The sequence below is a fragment of the Nothobranchius furzeri genome, chromosome 6, assembly GCF_043380555.1.
Source record: "Nothobranchius furzeri strain GRZ-AD chromosome 6, NfurGRZ-RIMD1, whole genome shotgun sequence".
In the NCBI taxonomy this organism is placed as follows: Eukaryota; Metazoa; Chordata; class Actinopteri; order Cyprinodontiformes; family Nothobranchiidae; genus Nothobranchius; species Nothobranchius furzeri.
In genome coordinates this window covers 40,307,291-40,326,042 of record NC_091746.1, presented here as the reverse complement: position 1 = coordinate 40,326,042, position 18,752 = coordinate 40,307,291, and the positions used below count along the sequence as shown (strand labels likewise).

The 18,752-nt window shown below is 41.5% G+C and overlaps 1 protein-coding gene across 2 annotated transcripts in view; it reads left to right on the top strand.

The window, feature by feature from the left end:
- Positions 1-9,242: 9,242 nt before the first annotated feature.
- rph3aa (rabphilin 3A homolog (mouse), a) overlaps positions 9,243-18,752 on the top strand; it is a 74,716-nt gene continuing 65,206 nt past the window's right edge. For both annotated transcript variants that reach the window (XM_015975688.3, XM_015975682.3), the window contains exon 1: positions 9,243-9,381. The gene's annotated coding sequence lies outside the window, so the exon portion shown is untranslated. The remainder of the gene's footprint in view (positions 9,382-18,752) is intronic.

The window sequence follows — 18,752 nt, the reverse complement described above, 5'->3', positions numbered from 1 at the left end:
CAGCCTTTGTCCATCCGACCTAACACGGGTTATCAACAGGGAGCACTCTCCTCTCCTCAGAGGGACAGACACAACTAACCTTCACTCATCTTGCTTTTTTCTTGTAATTTTTAATGACCAAAGTAACAAAGATTTTGAAAAATACACAAGGAGTTTCTTGGAAAAGGCTTGTGCCAAACCCACAAGTATATATAAATATATATTTTTAAGCTACAGTTTGTAAACACTTAACACGTTATTAATCTGGTTAGCCTTTAAGTGCGTTCAGGCTGAAGGAGATGAGGGTAACATTTCCAGCCATTAGTGTCAGTATTCAAAACAACATCACATGATTTAGGATTCTTAGAGAGTTTTTCTTTTTGGTGTGGAACCAGCTGAAAGAGAAACTCAAATCCAGTCCGCTTAGAGACTAAATGGTCTCATCTGTCTGGTTGACAGATTTAAGTCATCTTCACACTCTCCTGCGTCACCACTCCTGGGCTCAAACTGAACATCATCAATGCTGCAGCATGGTAGCTCCACTCAAGCCCTGTATAACCTTTATGAATATAATCTAATCTGGGTTTAGGGAGGAGTTACCATAGCAGCCTGCATTTCTCTGTCACAGTCAGTACGTTGACCTTTTAAGGTTTGAGGGGAATCTATTGTGTATTTTAGTTGCAGGCATCGCTGCAGACTCATGGCAGTGCCAAAACTTTTCTTCAGTTTTTTTTAAAGTGCATATTAACTCTTTCTTTTTGAGGACAAATGCCTTTTGTGTACCATTGCCTATTTTGAGCACCACATGTACTTAAGTTTAAGATTTTGTGTTTGATGAAGCGATCCCGTGTCTCTCAGCTTTGACCGCGTAGATCAGTCATGGATGTGATTGTAGTCCAATGGTTTATTCACACACGTGCCGCTAAGCTTAGAAGTGTAAGTGAGAGTATGTTTGCTGATCTCTTAGTCTGGGTTCAATTCAAAGCAGTTGTTTGACATTTCGGAAAATACACTTAAATGTAATAGTTAGGGAAAATGATCTAAAGAAACATTAACTTTACTCGTCTTTAATTTTGAGATTAAGTTCTGACTCGTGACCCACCCCCCCACCCAAATAAATCAGGTGAAGCACATCTTGATAAAATGTCTCCATCCCTAAAACGCACCTCGAAGAGGGAGGATGCACATGTGTGACCTTTTCTGCATCAGAAATCACAAATTGTATATAAAATAAAAGTAAATATTTACTACATGTCAGGTTTTCACACAAAATCCTCTTATGAAGGCGAGAGGTGATGCTTTGATTGAAAGGGTTAGTCTGTGAAGGGGGCGGGGTTTATGCACCACGTTTCATGTTCAACTGGAAGGTGTGAACCGGACCGGAGGCTTGGCTTCTGCAGCCATCCCTGGGTCCGTTTAGTTTCGTTGTAGGCATCTGTTAAAGATGGGTGATCACCAGCTTTTACTGACAGAACAGGGTTGACGAGTGGATCCAGAAGTGTCAAATAACAGTATTTTTTTTTTCAAAATGTCAAACTTTTTCATGAGAGATCAGCTGCCGTAAACGGGGAAGTCACTAACACTCACACAGACTTGTGGCCTCAGTACTTTGTCAAGCTCTGCTACACTTGCTTGCCATCATTCCGCCTTGAGAAACTGCAGCGTTGTGGGTGGACTCGCTGCAGCAACGCTGACTCAGTCTCTCCTTTGATGGATGGAAGAGAGAAGCTGCTCTCCTCTTTGCCTTTCTAGACAGTTTTCTTTTCAGCAGCGATTGATCCAGGACTGAACAGCTTCTTTCTGTAACTTTAAAAGTCATGAAATGAGTTTTTTGGATTTGCATCGACTTCTGCTACTTCTCAGCAAGTGTTTGAACATTTTCCTGAGCGAACGTCACCTTCTGACAGAGAAACTCTGTAGTGTGCTGTACTTTGTGCAGCTTTGTTGTGGAATAGATTACTTTGTACCTGCTTGTGATGTTTTGTGTCCCTTAGTGTGTGTGTTCAGGGTTGTGTGTATGTTCTAAGAGTGTTCACAGATCATTTATCCTTTTTGTTTCCTGTCCATATGCTAAAGCTTCTTTCCATTTGTCATGCAAGTGGTTTAAGTGCATAGACGTGCCTTCTATGCATATGCCTTTGTGTATAAATAGCAGTCCAAGCAAACAACAGTGGTCTTTAGCTCCAGCGCCATCCAAGAACCTGTAATGATTAAATGTGAAAAGTTTCATCATGAACATCCTGAACAAAAAAGGAAACCGACGATCACAAAGCAAACAAACTATATATTTTTAACATGTATATTGTACATGACCACCAGGTAAAAGAGAATGTACTTATTAAACATATCTACTTGCCAATAAAACATACTGTGTGACTATTTCTCCAGCTTTCTCCCTGTTGTAGCGGTCACGCTTTATAGCATGACGACTGCAAATTAATTATGACAAGATGTGATGATTCCATATAAATATGAAATATCAATCTGATTGATCTTTGAATGTTTAATCAGAAGATTCTAGTTATTTTTACCTGTTCAGGGACCATAAACACACTTCGCATTAATTCAGACAGAATCAGATATATAGTTAAAAAGGAATTTTATTCTTTTCTAAACTAATGGTTATACATGACAAGATATGAATAATGATATGTGATGGAGTGGATAGGCGGTGATGGAATGTGACGTGTAGGTGGTGTGATGTAAGTTGGATGTTTATCAGAATCGTATCTGAAAGAAATTGTGAAATCTGGGTGTAAAAGAATTTGTCTGCTATAAACTAGAGAGTTGATTATTAATTAAACAGCATCAGACACAATCTGTTGTGTCTACAAACCCTGGTAATAACCCCCAGCAGATTCGGTTTGTCAGAAGTCGGGTGGACCTCACGGCACCGGGGTTCGGTAGATTGACTTCGATACGACCCGTCCAGTCTTGAGATGTTTCCAGGTCACAACAGTAGCTGAAATGCTTGTTGGGGTCCAAGTGGATGTGGCTCTTAGGGAGCTGTCTGGCTGTGTCAGCTTGCAGCGTGCCAGCAGGTTGACTGGATGTCAAAAGAGATGTCTCAAGGATGCTTGTTCCGAATTGGCCGGTTCGGAACTCCGCTAGAAACTGAATTATTCTGGAATTAATTCTTGTTTTATCAAACTACCTTGTCATGATTTCTGGCGTATTCTGGCAAATCAGAATGTGCCATGTCTGGAAGGCTTTAACAAAACATTCCTCAGAAAGCCACTCCTTCCTTCAGATACAAGATTCTTAACACTGTGAATAAGAATCTTTAAACGTTATGTGAGGTGAACCTTAACCTTAATTTGTATCTTATGAAGATGTATATGAGTGTAGATAATGATTAACTTGTTAAATCAAACACATAGTGATCATAAGATCTGCAATAGATCATTGCAAGAGCAACATTCATTTCAAATTCATTGATTTAAGCACAGATTATTCAAACATTTCATTTTAACATCTTGTTTTACGCAGGGAGATAAGGCTTTTGCGGGACACCTTAGCAGTTTATTTATGTCTGCGTTGAAGAACGATAAGTGAGCAAAAGGTTGATTTGTGCGCTTGGATCCTCCAGCTGTTGTAACCTTGACTTTGCAGCTCTGGCATGTATGAAAGGTTACTGTGTCAATTCGATGGTGAAAATTGACCCTTTTGATTCATTACATTGTGACAGGGACCTCTCACAGCTTAAAGAGGTGTATTGTATCACTTTCAATGCAGTTAACCACGTTAACTTCTGTAACAATAAATGACTAGCTCAAGCCTCATTTACTCACGTCCTGTTGTCTTCTGTGTGTCCTTTTTTCTAGTTAGCTTCTTCCTTTTAAAGTATAGCCATAGTTAGGAGTTAAGCACAGCGCGGATTATTAAAAGGTCACCAGATGCCCCCCCGTTGAGCCCATAAACTGGTGACCCTTCTTCCTTCCTTTAGGCAGAAGAATGAGCAGCCTCACAGGCCAGAGGCTGAGGATTATACTGTAAACTCTGACCTCAATGCTCATCTGAACATTATTTACTGTAGTGATTTTAAATGTTTATTTCCAGACCTGATCACACACACACACACACACACACACACACACACACACACACACACACACACACACACACACACACACACACACACACACACACACACACACACACACACACACACACACACACACACACACACACACACACACACACACACAATTTCATAAGGCAGTCAATTTCTGATTTATATGTTTTTACTGAAATGAGGCAACACTGTGTGACTGAGGTCTGTCAGTTGCTGAGATGAAAGAAGAGCTAACCAGAGAACTGACGTGAATCCAGAGTGAGAGCTGGGTCAAAGGTCACACCAATATTCTTAATGTGGTTTAGTTAAGTGTCATCTGCATAAAGATAAATGGTAAATACTTGTATTCTAAATCAAGACTCCTAAGTGCTTTATACCACACTTGACTCATTCATTCACACACTCATGGTGATGAACGTTGTAGCCACAGCTGCCCTGGAGCACAGTGACAGAGGCGAGGCTGCCGTACACAAACACCAAAGATCTCTCCGTTCGCCACCGGCAGGCAAGGAGGGTGAAGTAACTTGCCCAAGGGGATGACTTGGACAGACTGAGGGTGTGAACCTACCACCCTCCAGTTAGTGGGTGAGCAGTTTAGTCCTCTGCCATTGTTGTCCCTCTGATGGTAGATTTATTTTAAAGACCCCAGGATGTGCTAGAGATGGAGCAGATAAAGTAGGAACAATTGTAGCCCCAGCACAGAACCTTGAGGGACACCATGGGCAATTGAAGTGGAAAAGAACTGAAACTTGGAGACAGTCACAAAGAAGGAAATGCTAGGACAAATGAGAGGAAAACCACACCTGCAACGTTCCTGATAGCCAGTGTGTCAGATGGAAACGAACACCTTGGCAGTCAGATCCTCAACTGCACATCTACAAATGTCACATAAAGCTTTCTTAACCAGATCCTAAACCTGTTAACCAATGGCTGAACCCCATTGCTCACAATAACATAAAATTTTAATTCTGGCGTTGAGCTCCAAACTTTCTTTCACACACATTGCTTGAAAATGACAAGAAAGTTACAGTTTGTCAAAGTTCCACATAGGTATCAAACACCTTCTAGAACAACAAACACACAGGATGAGAAAATTGAGGCATGTAGAGAAAGAGAGACACTTTACCCACAGCTACCTTTCTTAACAAAGATTTGAAGTACTCAAGCAGGCAGTCACATGACAAAACTGACACACACACACACACACACACACACACACACACACATACACCGCTGACCTTAAGCTATCAGCATGCATGGTGATGAATTTGGCATTTATCAGTCATTTGGAATAAACTAAGCCTCCACATCTCAGCCCTGTTTGCTGTCACTCTCTTCTTCCTTTCCATCGTAAATGTCTCTCCAGGGCTCCTTCGTCATGTGCTATGTCACGTTTAAGCACCTTGCCTTCTAACCACATAGTTTGACTTGACGCTGCATATAAATAATGATGCAGTCATTTACTGCCAAAGGGGAAGTTAATGAGAAAGTGTTTATACGTGTAATTAGACTGATGGTTAAAAGGGCACGACTCCAAATTGTCTCCGACCCAACAGGGTCTAGTTCAAAATACATTAAGCCTCCCTCACAAAGTCAATACATGTTACTCTTAAGTTATGGTTCTGCTACCCACATTCACTAATTTGGAACAACTTCTTTAAAAATTTACTTTAGACTTAAACACAACATATTTTTGTCCCGTTGAGTTTCTAGTATCAATTCCAGTTTCAGGTTTTGACCAAATATCTCCCCAAAATGCCAGTCATATTGCATGAGTTTTTTTTGTTATGCATATGTTACTGCCCACCATTCCATAGTTTGTGGAGTACAGGATGTTGCTCTTGTATTGTTACCGCTTACTCTCATCAGGGTGGGTGGTTTGAAGAAGTAATTTGTCTGAAAACCCACTCCGGTACTGGAGGTTGTTTAACAAGCAGAAATCCCAGTCACATTCTGGCTTGGTTTTTCAGAGCTCCTGAATATAAAATCCAATCATTTCTGCCCATCTTTTAGGAAGAGTGGACAAGGATCCTGTTCCTCTCAAAGACAAAAATCCTGTTTTTGGGTTCCAAGCATTATTTAAAGTGCAGAGTAGATAACAAATCTACTTCATCACAACTGTGGAGGTTAAACTCCCTGTTGGCTATATAGAGATACTCTGTGTTTATATTTACAGCAGGAGAAGAGGGGCCCAGATTCGAGACTACCTGATGGGGAGGAGCGGGTTGTGATGACAAAGCAACTACACCATCCAGCTGAATGCAGCCTGTTGGGCATACCAGCTAGGATTTGCAACGGAGACAGGAAAATGCATGCGTGAAGCCAAAAATCACTTTGGGGGTGTTTTTCGTAGCTCCCAAAGCTCCCAAAAGTTGACTTTGCATGATAAATGGCCTTTAAAAGAAGAAGTGGTAACAGAATAGGAATAAATGCATTTTCCAGTCATCCAAACTAGAAATCCTGTTCTGCAAAGCCATGAAGAGAAATGGTTCATCTGTCAGAAAATAGTGATTACTGGTTAAGGCATGAATTATGAAATCTTCAACCATGATTTTTTTAACAATGTTTTTCATTCGTCCTTATTTGTGAATGAAACAAATGTCAACAATTATTTTTTGTAAAATGTTATAATTTACTAGTAATTTATTACATGTCCATCTCAGTGGACAGCGTGCATTCTGAGCATGAAATATGTTGGCTTGGCTTACTGAAGTCCAAATGGAGAGGCTCACATGCAATAAAGTCTTCAACAGCTGTGCTTAATAGCAAAAACAAATAAATAACAATTTTGAGTACCTGTCCACTGTAGTGACCATTATGCATCAGAGGGTTAAGGATTACATTGAAGCGGACAGCAGAGGGCAACAGTAAGCCAGCTCCTGTTCTGCTCTAAACGGCTGACATCTGTTAAGTTTCTGCTGAAGCTTCAGACAAGACCTGGACCTCTATGATGCATTAACCCCATTTCGGTAAAACACAGTTGTTCTGCAAACACTAAACTCACATCACACAGACCCTTGTCACATATGAAGCTACCACCTAACGTGTTTCAGAGACCACGTTGCCCCTGTTGCTCTTAAAAATGCCTTCTGGGCATCGCTAAGCTGCATTTGCTGAATAGTAGAATTACATCATCTTCATGGCCTTTAAATGCACATTGCAGAAAGGCCATTGGATTTGTGTTGTATTGCACATAATAAGTGCAGCTGTTTAGCTTCAGGGCTAAATAAAGCTCCAAAAATAGATCTATGAGAAGGTATTGTGGTACGGAGAGTGAAAGCAAGCTTTTTGCAGTGCATAAAGTCAGAAGCAGATTTAAATGGATGACGGAAAACACAAATTCTTACACAGGATGACTAATCCACAAAGTCCTGCATTCACTGTGACATTAAAGCTAATTCACAAAACAAATACTGTCAGTGTCTAAGGAATTATGCTGAATGTATGATTATAAAACATGTGTACCCACATCGGATGGATCAACTCTAATATACATCTATGAAGCTGGCACCAGATTATATTGAGCCCTAAGCAGAACCTGATTTAGAAGCTTGTTTCCAGCTGCCCACCCACCACTACACCGCTAATATCTCACATAAAACGAATCTTGGTTCAGTGTTTCTGTAGCAATAATATTGTCTTGCTTCATTAGTGAAAAGCTCAAAGTAAATTAAGTCATTTCACACTATTTAATGCACTAATAGTAGTTGGGATGTAGTGTCCTTTTGAGCATGTAGAGCCTTTCAGGTGGTTAAAATTTTGAACAGACAACATTAAAATGTGGTTCAGTAAATTAATTTTAACACAAAGCTACAGAGTGTTATTTCAATTAAAATGTTCAACAAATTTATAATAAATAACTGTTCAGCAAACCGTAAGACCATTGAAAAACAGCCAGGTTTTTCAGGTTTACCACTCGGCTTGTCTGGAGCATACAGGTGTGTGTTAACACAATGCAAAGGAAACAAGACATCTGCAATAACCTTTGACGGCAACTGTTGGAGCCTCTCACTCTGGGAAGGATTAACGATTTAACTTCCTCACTAGGATAAAAGAAAATAAAAATTTCCCCTTATGCATTTTTTTATTGGGGACAATAAGGGCTTTAGTATAGTGTAGATTAATAATAGTAATACTATTAAAGTACTGATAATGCAATGTAAAAATGTTATGCCTTCTCTTCAAACATCTCCATGTTACTTGCTTTGGATTAGTTTTCTTGTTAAGGTCATTTAATCTGTCAGTGAGATGTAGGGACTTAAAATATGCTCTACCAATTGGTTGACCAGCCAGGTAAAGGGCTACAGGTGCCAATTTCTCAATGATTCATCCCAAAGTAATCCTTACAAAAATTACAAACAACCCTAGAGCTCCATCTCAGACACAAAACAAGCAAACAAGTATGACTCGTTTTGGACGGAGCGCCGGATAAACCTCCTTTTATATGCCTGAATGAACCACAAGATTTCTGGAACAGTGTCCTTTGGACAGATGCGACCAAAATGGTGATGCTTGAACTGAACACATAGCAGAAACGCTTGTTTGGTGAAGAAAACAAAAACAAAACAAAACAAAATAACCCAACCAATTTCAGCACAAACAGCTCATTCCAGCTCTAGGCACGGTGGTGGAGGGATGATGATTTGGGCTCCTTGCAGCCATCAGTTAATCATGATCTTGTCGTCTGTAGACCAGTGTATTCTAGAGTCTAATATGAGTTTAAAGCTGAAAACCACTGCAGACTGCAAAATAGGATCATGAAACAGGGTGAACCAGAGTGGCTGAAAAAGAAAAGAATCAACTAAATATTTGATTGTGTTATGAAATATTAATGGTGCATAATCATCAGTCATTCATTAAACCACTACAATTGAATTATTAATGTGTTCATGGTAATTGTTATTGATGCAGATGAACTATTTAATCCTGTTTCTTTCTGAAACATAGTGAGGACGTATCTGACTTAATGCCTCATCGGTGGCCGGTGAATAGCAACAAACAAAGCAGCAAGCTGAGTTTCTGCCTCTCTTTTAATTCACTTTCCAAGAGTTGTAGCATCACCATTTTGTTTGTGCTGACATGATGAGAGCGGATGGGCTTAGTTAAATCAAGGGGAGGAAGGGGATCGAGGGGTGGAGGGAGGCGGAGCAAAGCTCTTACTACAGCGTGTGTGCCGAGGAGGCTGTCAGTGAGGAGGAGAGCCGTGGAGAGGATGCTGCTGGATGGATGCTGAGACGGTGCTGCTGGCGTTTCACCCTGTCACTCTGAAGCAGGTCACATTCGGACAAAAACAAAAGAACAACGCTGCATCTGTCCCAAAGCCTCAGGTAAGGCTTCACTGCAACACTTTAGTCGTTTTTTTTATATAACTACCTGATGTAGAGCCTGAAGGTAGACCATGGCTTGCTTTTATTTTAAATTTTATTTGTACATCCAATCTCACAAGCTGGATTTTGACCAGTTTGTGCTTTCAACGAAGAATATCTTCCAAATCTCTGAGAGCACTGATCAAACTTTTCAAACGTGTGGAAGAATTAAACTAAAACTACTTTGTTTGCATGGCTTTAAATATTCTTCTTTGTTTTATTTGCTTAGATTTCCACACAAATGTATACTTGATAGACATTTCATTGGGTTTTAAATTCAATTCATTAAAACAATTCTTAGTTTTACATCCAGAAGAGTACGTGTTACAATGCATTAAAATTTCCCCTCCCAAATAAAACAACCAAAAGACAATAAAATGCTGAATTTTTGAATACAAAACATTATTACCTGACATTACCATGACCTGAATAATAAAACATTTAATTATTATCACTTCATATAACCCTTGTGTTGCATTGGATGAATCAAATACAGATTTAAATGAATGATGACAGAGGCTTTCATTTAAATTTCTGTTTTCCACATTTTGCCATCATTTATTCAAACAACTGAATATAATACAGTTATTTCATATTTGAAGCTTTAACTCACACACTTACTGGTCACTTTATTGTGCAAACCTTACAAATACTTCATCTGATGTTCCTTTGCTTTCAGAACTCTTATCAAAATAATTTAATACTTGACTAAAAACATCTTAGATGTAAGAAAAAGTCACTAAATTGACAAAAATGTCCTTTCTTAGCGATGTATTAGACTGTAAATATGTGATAAGATTGGGTTTTTTCAGGTTCCTTATTGTGTGTAGTATAATTGCCCAAAGAGAAAGAATAGTCTGTATCAGTCAGTGAAACATTACTGAATGGCAGGGCGGGTCGTTGGAGGTAGAGCTGAAGCACACCAGAGGGGAGGAGGAGCTCCTCTCTTTGCAAACTAAAAAGAGGAAACATAATGTAGTTGTGCCTACTTTGCATGTGAGTGTGTGTTATCAGTGATCGGGTGTTCTCCTGTTCGTAGGCTCACAAACCCATGTGCTCTACAGTGAGGTCTAGCATTTGGGTCGAATGTGCTGATTCATCAGCTCACTATGAGTTTTTTGTATCCTGGTGGTCCCTAAATGCTAAGTGGTCAGAATATTGATGGGAACCTGTTTTTCAATTAAGCAACCCTCTAAAAATTTAAAGAATTTGTGTTGCTTTTCTTCTGCTGCTGGTTTAACTTGCAGTAAGAAGTGAATACTGCAATACACAGAATCAATTTGGTCCAAAGGTCTGGGTTTCACACCCTGGACCACGGAGGACATAGGGGACTTAGGTGACAGGTGTGATTATGTGAAAAGTGGAGCAGATACAGATAGAATGATCAAGTATATTTCCAGACAAAAGGTGCAGTCATCATGGAAACCATTTTAAACATGCAGGTTCAACAGCTTTTGGAAGCCCCAAAACTTTATGTTTCGCTTTGTCCATTCTGACTGGAATATGGGAGGGTCAAGCTTATAAACTGTAGCTGTCTATTGTTGCACAATGAGCTGAAACTACCTAAGAATACCCCTCCTGCCTACCCCTCAATAAGTCGTTGATGTCGTTGAGCCCTATTGTGATAGAATGGTTGTATTGAGTAGATGCAGGAGGATATGACCTGGACTTGGTTAGGGTTAGGACTGGACTGTTTTGGGGATTAAGTTTAGAGCTCCAGTATTTGAACCCTCTAAATTACCATGACCTGGACGACTGAGAACCTTCACTAGCACACCTGTACCCTAACTACAGCCTTAACCACGGTGGACAGAGCCATGTTTGTGTATGGTGCTGAAGAACATAGTTGCTCTTTCCTCTAATGAGCCCACATGGCTGATGGACAGTAACATTCACCTCAGAAGAGTACCAGTAAATGAACCAGGAGAACATTTTATGCAGAACTATTTTGTTAGAGGCATTGCTGAGGACAATTAAAGACTCATGTCTTTCACTGGATTCTGGGACTCATTTATGTTTGTACCCTATAAACGTAGAAGTCTTTCTTCTTCTGTGGTTATTTCATCTTTTTCAGCAAACTCATATATGCTTTTACCCCCATCTACTGTAGAAGTCTGTCAAACACAGTGAGCTTCGCTCCACACCGTTTCCTGTTTTCTGCGTGTTTTTGTGGCAGCATTAGAGCACCACCTAAAGCACTTTGGAGTCTTTACTCTGAGAGGTGCTATACAAGTGTGGGCCATTTATCATTTATCATTTAAAGACAGCACAGCTGCTGCAGAATTTTGAGTCATTTTTGCTGTTTTAGTGTGGATGAAAGTATTCGTAGAAACAGTGCAAGTCTATGAGTTATTATTATTATTATTATTATTTGAAAAATAAAATGGTTGTTTTGGGAAATCTGTGTTTCTGTGTGGACAAGGACTGAGTCTAATCTTCACTTGAAGCAGCACCGTCAACAAGTTGTGTGAAACAATCCCTGGTCCACATACAGTAACTGCATTGCTGTGCATTTGACTTCAAATTAAGTCTTTCCCTCTCCAGCTAATGTTAAAAGCTGTCCCCTCAAAGGACTTAAATCCTCATATAGGCTACGATATTTAATGTTCCGCTAGTGTGAAAATTCAAGGTAACCCCCCCCCCCCCCCCCACACACACACACACTCAGCAGCATCTGCTCATTGATGCATAAAGGGATAGAATTATGGTTCTGTGTTGTTTGCGCTATTTTCTGACTAAACCATTTACAGGAAATGTGGCAGAAAGACTCACTGAACATTTTTCCAATCATGCACTGACTATATTTTGTGTGTCCATGTTCCTCAGTAGCCTTAGAAATGTTTTCTTATATATAAACAATGTTTTTCTGAAGTTACTGCAGCCATTAACAAGAGCATTAATGGTCTAATAGTAACTCCATCATGATGAATCAGATCTGGTTATGGGTTTCAGTCAGACTATGCCCATTGGGTTTTGTAATACTTATTACCTAGGGCTCGATTCACTCTCTCTCACTCACACACACACACACACACACACACACACACACACACACACACACACACACACACACACACACACACACACACACACACACACACACACACACACACACACACACACACACACACACACACACACACACACAACCCCGTTTTGGTTCTGCAGTGTGTGATGTCTGGTCACATGAAAAAACTACACTCTTACACACAAACTCATTTGACACAGACATTCCCCAGTCTGGAACTCTCATGAGATCAAATGTGACTTGGAATAAACAAACATAGCAGAGGAGAAACCACACACAGTAAGACTATCTGATAAGATTATTTTTACAGCCTTTATGGCATGATCCCAAACTCCCTTCCCCAAGGGCCAGTATCAAGCATGTTTTTGTTGTTTCCCTGCTCCAACACACTTGATTCCCTTGCTCAGCAGCTCATCAAGCTCTACAGAAGCATGTTAATCACCTGCTTATTACAATCAGGTGTGTTGAATCAGGGAATACAGTAAAACATGCTGGACACACCCCTGGGGATCACTGCTTTATGGTAATCTGGCACGTCCTTAAAAAGGTGGGAAGAGGAGGATCAATTCGAAAATCGTCAGCATTATCCTGCCATGTAAACCGGGCTTTAGTTGTTGCTCTGTTTTGTTTTGGAGTTTTATTCTTGCTTTCCTTCCTAAACTCGAAGTGAAGTGTAATTTTTATTTACTTTGTCTTATCTCCTACACTAATAAAGGCACCAGGGGTCTTAAGCAAAATTTGCTCAAGGGCCGCAGTTTTTTTCCCCAGCAGACATCGCGAGGGCAAATGCTCTTCTAAAATAAAGGTCAAGTATTATTGTATCTTAATCTCCTGGGACCCAAACTTGTATTTGGTTTGATTTAAAAGAAAACATAACTATTACAGATTAGTCGACTGTAATTAACAGAAACAAAGTTACAAACCTTAAATTCAATAAAAATTAATTAAATAAAAATGTTGTCAAATATCTTAAATTTTTTTTTAAAAAGAAACGATTTTAGAATGAAAGTCAATATAAAGTGTCTATAAATAATAGCAAAAAGGTCTAAGTTGTCATGGCGGGGTTAAACGTCTGACCCACGACATGCAGAATCAAACCAGGAGACAAAGTGGATAAGGTGAAACAGAAAGTTATTGATCTTTGAGTAGGGGACTGAAGGTGCTGCTAAAACGATGAGCAGGAATGAGAAACTGAAGGCGCTGCCAGCTGAGCAGGGGAATCCTCGGTTCTCCTTCTAGGATGCAGACACAGGTTAGGAGGAACCGGTGGGTGACACAATAATCTGGAGGAACAGAAAAGGGAACTGGGCTTACGGTTTCCAAGGCGGGAGTTGGTCCTGAACATGGAGGGTAGCGGTCGTGAGCCGGGGTACTAGAGAAGTGGAGGGAGCCGAGCGTGGCGTGAAGAGTCGCGGAGGTTTCCCACGGGCAGGTGGGGAATGGCGAGGCTAAGGGACAGGTGAGCAACTAGGAGTTGCTGTCCAGGGGAAAGGCAGTGAGATGTGGTTCCGGGAGATGAACGGTTCAGGGTTGAGTTTGTGGTGATGAAGGTGAGGCATCCTGAAGTCAGGGAGAAACGAGACGAAATGAGAACAAGGAATACAAACAGGTTATGACAAGATACAATGCTAAGAGGCGAACCCAGCACGAGTTAGATACCGGTGCGAGTAATCATCCAGCTTTGAATGAGCGTCAGACTGCAGCTTTTATCCCCTGGTCAGCCTGATGAGAAATCAGCTGCAGCTGAGGACTCCCAGTCACACTCACCTGCAATCATGAGCACAGGGAGACAGATAAACATGCAGGGAGGCTCACAGACCATGACATAGGCAGAAGAGAATGAAATTTTAAAGTGCACGGAGCCAATGCCCACATATGTGGACACAGGGCCCTAGGAGGTTAATTTATTATTATTTAAAATGTCTTTGTTTTCCACCTAAACTGTTTTGATTGTAGTTTTAGTTGTGTTTGGAGACTGTAAACAACTACTGACATTTAGGACATGAATTTTGCTGCTAAACTTTAAAAGTCCCCCGATTGGAGGGCATTAGGGCCCAAAGGGTTGGGGGGCTGGATGGAAAGGTCTGGCGGGCCAGATTTGGCCCACGAGCCCCCAGTTAAGGTTCACTGCAGTACACAAAACAGAATGCCCTCCTCGTGATTCAAGCTTTATTTTAGTCACAGTTACAGTTTTCTCACAGAATCAATTTGTTTAATGCAGAATTTATATTCCCAAGAATCCTGCTCTGTAGTTATTTTGGTGACCTTCATTAGTCACTGGCACCAAAGTTGGTACTGGTCATTGAGTCCATAGATGTAGAAAAGGACTGATGAAGAAGTTTTCATGATGAGTAAAGCTAGTAACTCAGAAATTAGATTTTTTTTTGCCGAAATAAACCACAAAGACTTCTCGTTTCCTTCCTTAAACCTGACAAAATATTTTGAAATTGAACCCTGTCTTTTATTGAAGATTCTGATGATTAAATCAGACAATCCAGGACCAAATCTGTAAAAACAGCAGCTGCCCATCTCTCGATATTTCAAATGGAAATAATAGAAACAAATTTACAAAACTTCACTAACATTTTTTAGTCAGCGCCACAGCAGCGCAGAACTGCATTCCTTTTAACTGAATATCAGAGTGGAGGCTTTATGTTGTAATTGGTCAGAGAAAGGAAGTGTGTATCAAGGATGACGAGGTGGCCTGTCATCCTCTTTATCTCCCTGTTAGAAACTGTCAGAGCTAAGGAGAAGACAGCTCTGTGCCGAGCACACACAGGCACCAGTGGAGTCAAGCTGAAGTGGAAGAGATGAGACCAAAAGGAGGAAGCAGGAATGGACTTGGTGTGTGTGTGTGTGTGTGTTTGTGTGTGTGTGTGTGTGTGTGTGTATGAGTGCGTGCATGCGTGTGTGTGTGTGTGTTTGTGTGTGTGTGTGTGTGAAATTGATTAGCAGCGTTGCAAGACTCCTTTTTATATTTTCTCTATCATCCCCAGCCACAGCTGGATTTATGGAGCTCCTTCTTCTTTCCCATGCTCTGTGTAGTCCCTGCTGAATTCCCCCCTTTGACCCCCCAATCAGCTGTATTGGCTGAGGTCTGTGTGAGGTGGGTTTTGGTGGATTATTCAGGCTGCTGAGCATTCAGGTGCAGTGTGATGTAGCAAATTTGCTTCATGCCAGTTCAACACCCCCTGCCTGCTGAAGTCAGGGAAAATCCCTCCTAACCAATACACTTTTTCTTACTTGAGTCTACTTTTTGAGACGCCATAGGACTTAATTATCTTGAAATGTGCTTTCAGTGGCCAAACTGGATAACATTTCTTCAGTCTGTCCAAATTTAATTAAATGTTGCTTGTTTTAACCTGCAGAACAGAATATTTGAAACTACTCAGAACAAAAAGGAAAACAAATTTTGCAAAGTAGATTTATTTTTTCTGGAAAGACGAGCCTAATTATTTTCTCATTTTTAGTGTTTTTTGTTTCCCACTACCTTCTGAGGAATGTGTTGGCCTTACAGCTCCTGTATGCATCATTAGGAAGCAGAATGTGGTGGTTGAAACGTCAGTTTCATTTCAGTCTCATAGTAGCTAAAAGCAGCTTTACCCTGTTTGGTTCTGACCTGAAGTTCTACCAGCTGACTGCTTCCTAGGGTTCTCAGAGCCCTGCTGGGCATAGATACCTGAAGAAGATCTGACATGGATCCTGGGCCCATGCCATTGAGTGATTTTTAAACCAGTAGACGTACTTTGAAATCATTGATGTAGTTTACTGGTAACCAGTGTAGAGATTTAAGAACAGGAGTGATGTACTCGGTTCTCTTGGTTAGGACTCTAGCAGCAGCTTCCTGAATAAGCTGCAGTTGTTTTACACCTGTTTTGGGATGATCGGTCAAACTACCATTGCAATAGTCCAGCCTGCTGTAGATGAATGCATGAATGAGTTTCTCTTGGTCTTGTCTGGTTGTCTGGACATGAGACCTCTGAGTCGTGCTATTTGATGCAGATGATAAAAGACTGAAGCTCAAGTCAGAATCAGTTATGGCACCAAGATTTCTAACCTGGCTCTTTGTCTTTAAAGGGTATGCACATTCAGTGGATGTGGTATGGCAACTGGTTATGTGCTAAAAGATGGTTTATTGGTGAGGAAGTGGTGTTTCTAGTGGGCACTTTCTTGGGACTCCTGTTTTTCAGATCCATAGTCAAGGGGTGCTGGAGAGGTTCCACCAGACTCTAAATGCTCTACTCCAGGGTTACTGCACCAGACCCAGCCTGGACTGGGTGGAGGGTCTGCTTTGGTTGCTGTTGGAAGCCCGGGAGGTGATGCATCACACAGGATTTAGTCCTAATGATTTTGCTCAGTAAAATCATAAGTCAAAAATTTTGGGGATCCCTATGCAGGTATTAACAGCCTGATGGTAAAGGTACATTTAAAGTATAATTTTGAAGAGTGACTGATCTGTGGTGGTACTTAAGTCGGTGGCAATGAGTTCCACAGTTTTGGGGCTGCCACAGCAAAAGAGCAATCACCCCACTGTTTGTATCATGACCTAGGGAGATCAAGGAACAGTTAACCTGACGACCTTGTGACTCTATTTTACGTACAAACTGATAAGATGCCCGAGATGTAGGAGGGAGCAGTGCCATGAATACCTTGAAACAAGAACATCAAGATTTTGAGCTGTATTGTAACACTCACAGGAAGCCAGTGGAGTGATGACAGAACAGGTGTAATATGCATTACATGGTTTATGAGACAGGAATATTCTAATATTCTTGCTGAAAGTGCCCCACAGTGGAAACAGCTGCTGCTGCTGATAATTGTAGAGTTTAGGTTAAAACAGTGAAATATTAGACTGATAGTGATATAAATGCTTATAAAATATTTTTTTACGGTAGAATAGAAACCAGTTCACATGACATCTGAGTGAGAGGAAGAGAGAGCATGTGTGCAACATCAATTTTAGCCATGTTATTTTATTTTACTTATATTTTCTGCCTCCTCATGTGAGCTGTCTTTAGTGAGCACAAAGTCAGTTTCATTGTGCACCTCTGCAGTGACCCTGCTCTTGAACCCTGTTGTCTACTGCAGCAGACTTGTCTGCGCTAATCCAAGTGCTTGCAAGGCATTCATTCCTACCAGAGACCTTTGCCAATAAATTATTTAAACAAGTTTTCCACTCCTTTAAAATAAATTAAATTAAGATTTTTACATTGTATAGTTTATTCAATCAGCAACTGGATTATACAGTAACTGACATCTCCTCTGAGATGTACAGATGAGGCGTTATTGTTTTCAACACTTGGGAGTTTTCTGTCACAAACTCCAACTCCTGACCACCCCCCATGGACTCAACTAGCCTGAGTACAAGCGGTGAGTGGACGGCGGCCCTCTATAACCAGAAGTCTCCTGTCTGCAACAGCTATGAGACCTTCATGAAGGAGATGAAGAATGCTTTTGTTCATCCCAGCAGCCAGGTCGCTGATGAGACCCGACTGCTCCAACTCCGCCAGGGCTCCCAGACGTTGGCCCATTACACCTCTCGCTTCCGGGCCATGGCTGCCCAGTTGACCTGGGATGCCGCCGCCCTGAAGGCCGTTTACCTGGAGTGGCTGTCTCCCTGAATCCGTGAGGGCATGACCAGACATGAGGCCCCAGCCTCCCTGGATTTGGCGGTGGACCTGGCTCTCCAACTTGACTGCTGCATCCTCACCCGACCGAGCCCCGTTTATGCTCCCATTCACACCAAACCATTTCCCCGTCCACAAGGCAGCCCAACAATGGAGGAGCCCATGCAGCTGGGTCATCTCCTCCCCGGGGAACGGACGCGACGTTACCAGGAAGGATGATGTGCCTACTGTGGGGACCTGGGTCACCATCGTGCTACGTGCCAGATATGGCCGGGAAACGGTCCCTCCAGATCGGAGTAGGGGCTATCCCTTCCAGATTCTCCACTCCTCCAGGCCCACATCGCACCATTCTACCGGTCACCCTCTAACTGGACCAAGGTCCGGTTCCACTGGAAGCCCTTCTCGACACTGGTGCCGCTGAATGTTTCATCGACCAGAGACTGGTCACCCAGCTTCGTATACCCCTTACTGCCTTGGACCGACCCATTTCTGTCACCTCAGTGGACGGTCGTCCACTCATGCCATATCACCTTACCCACCGAACACAGGACCTCCACATGACCATCGATCAGCACGTGGAGACCCTTCACTTCCTCGTCATTCAGGCCCTGGCTACCCCCCTCATCCTGGGACACTCCTGGTTCTGCCGCCATGAGCCTCACATATCCTGGTCAACC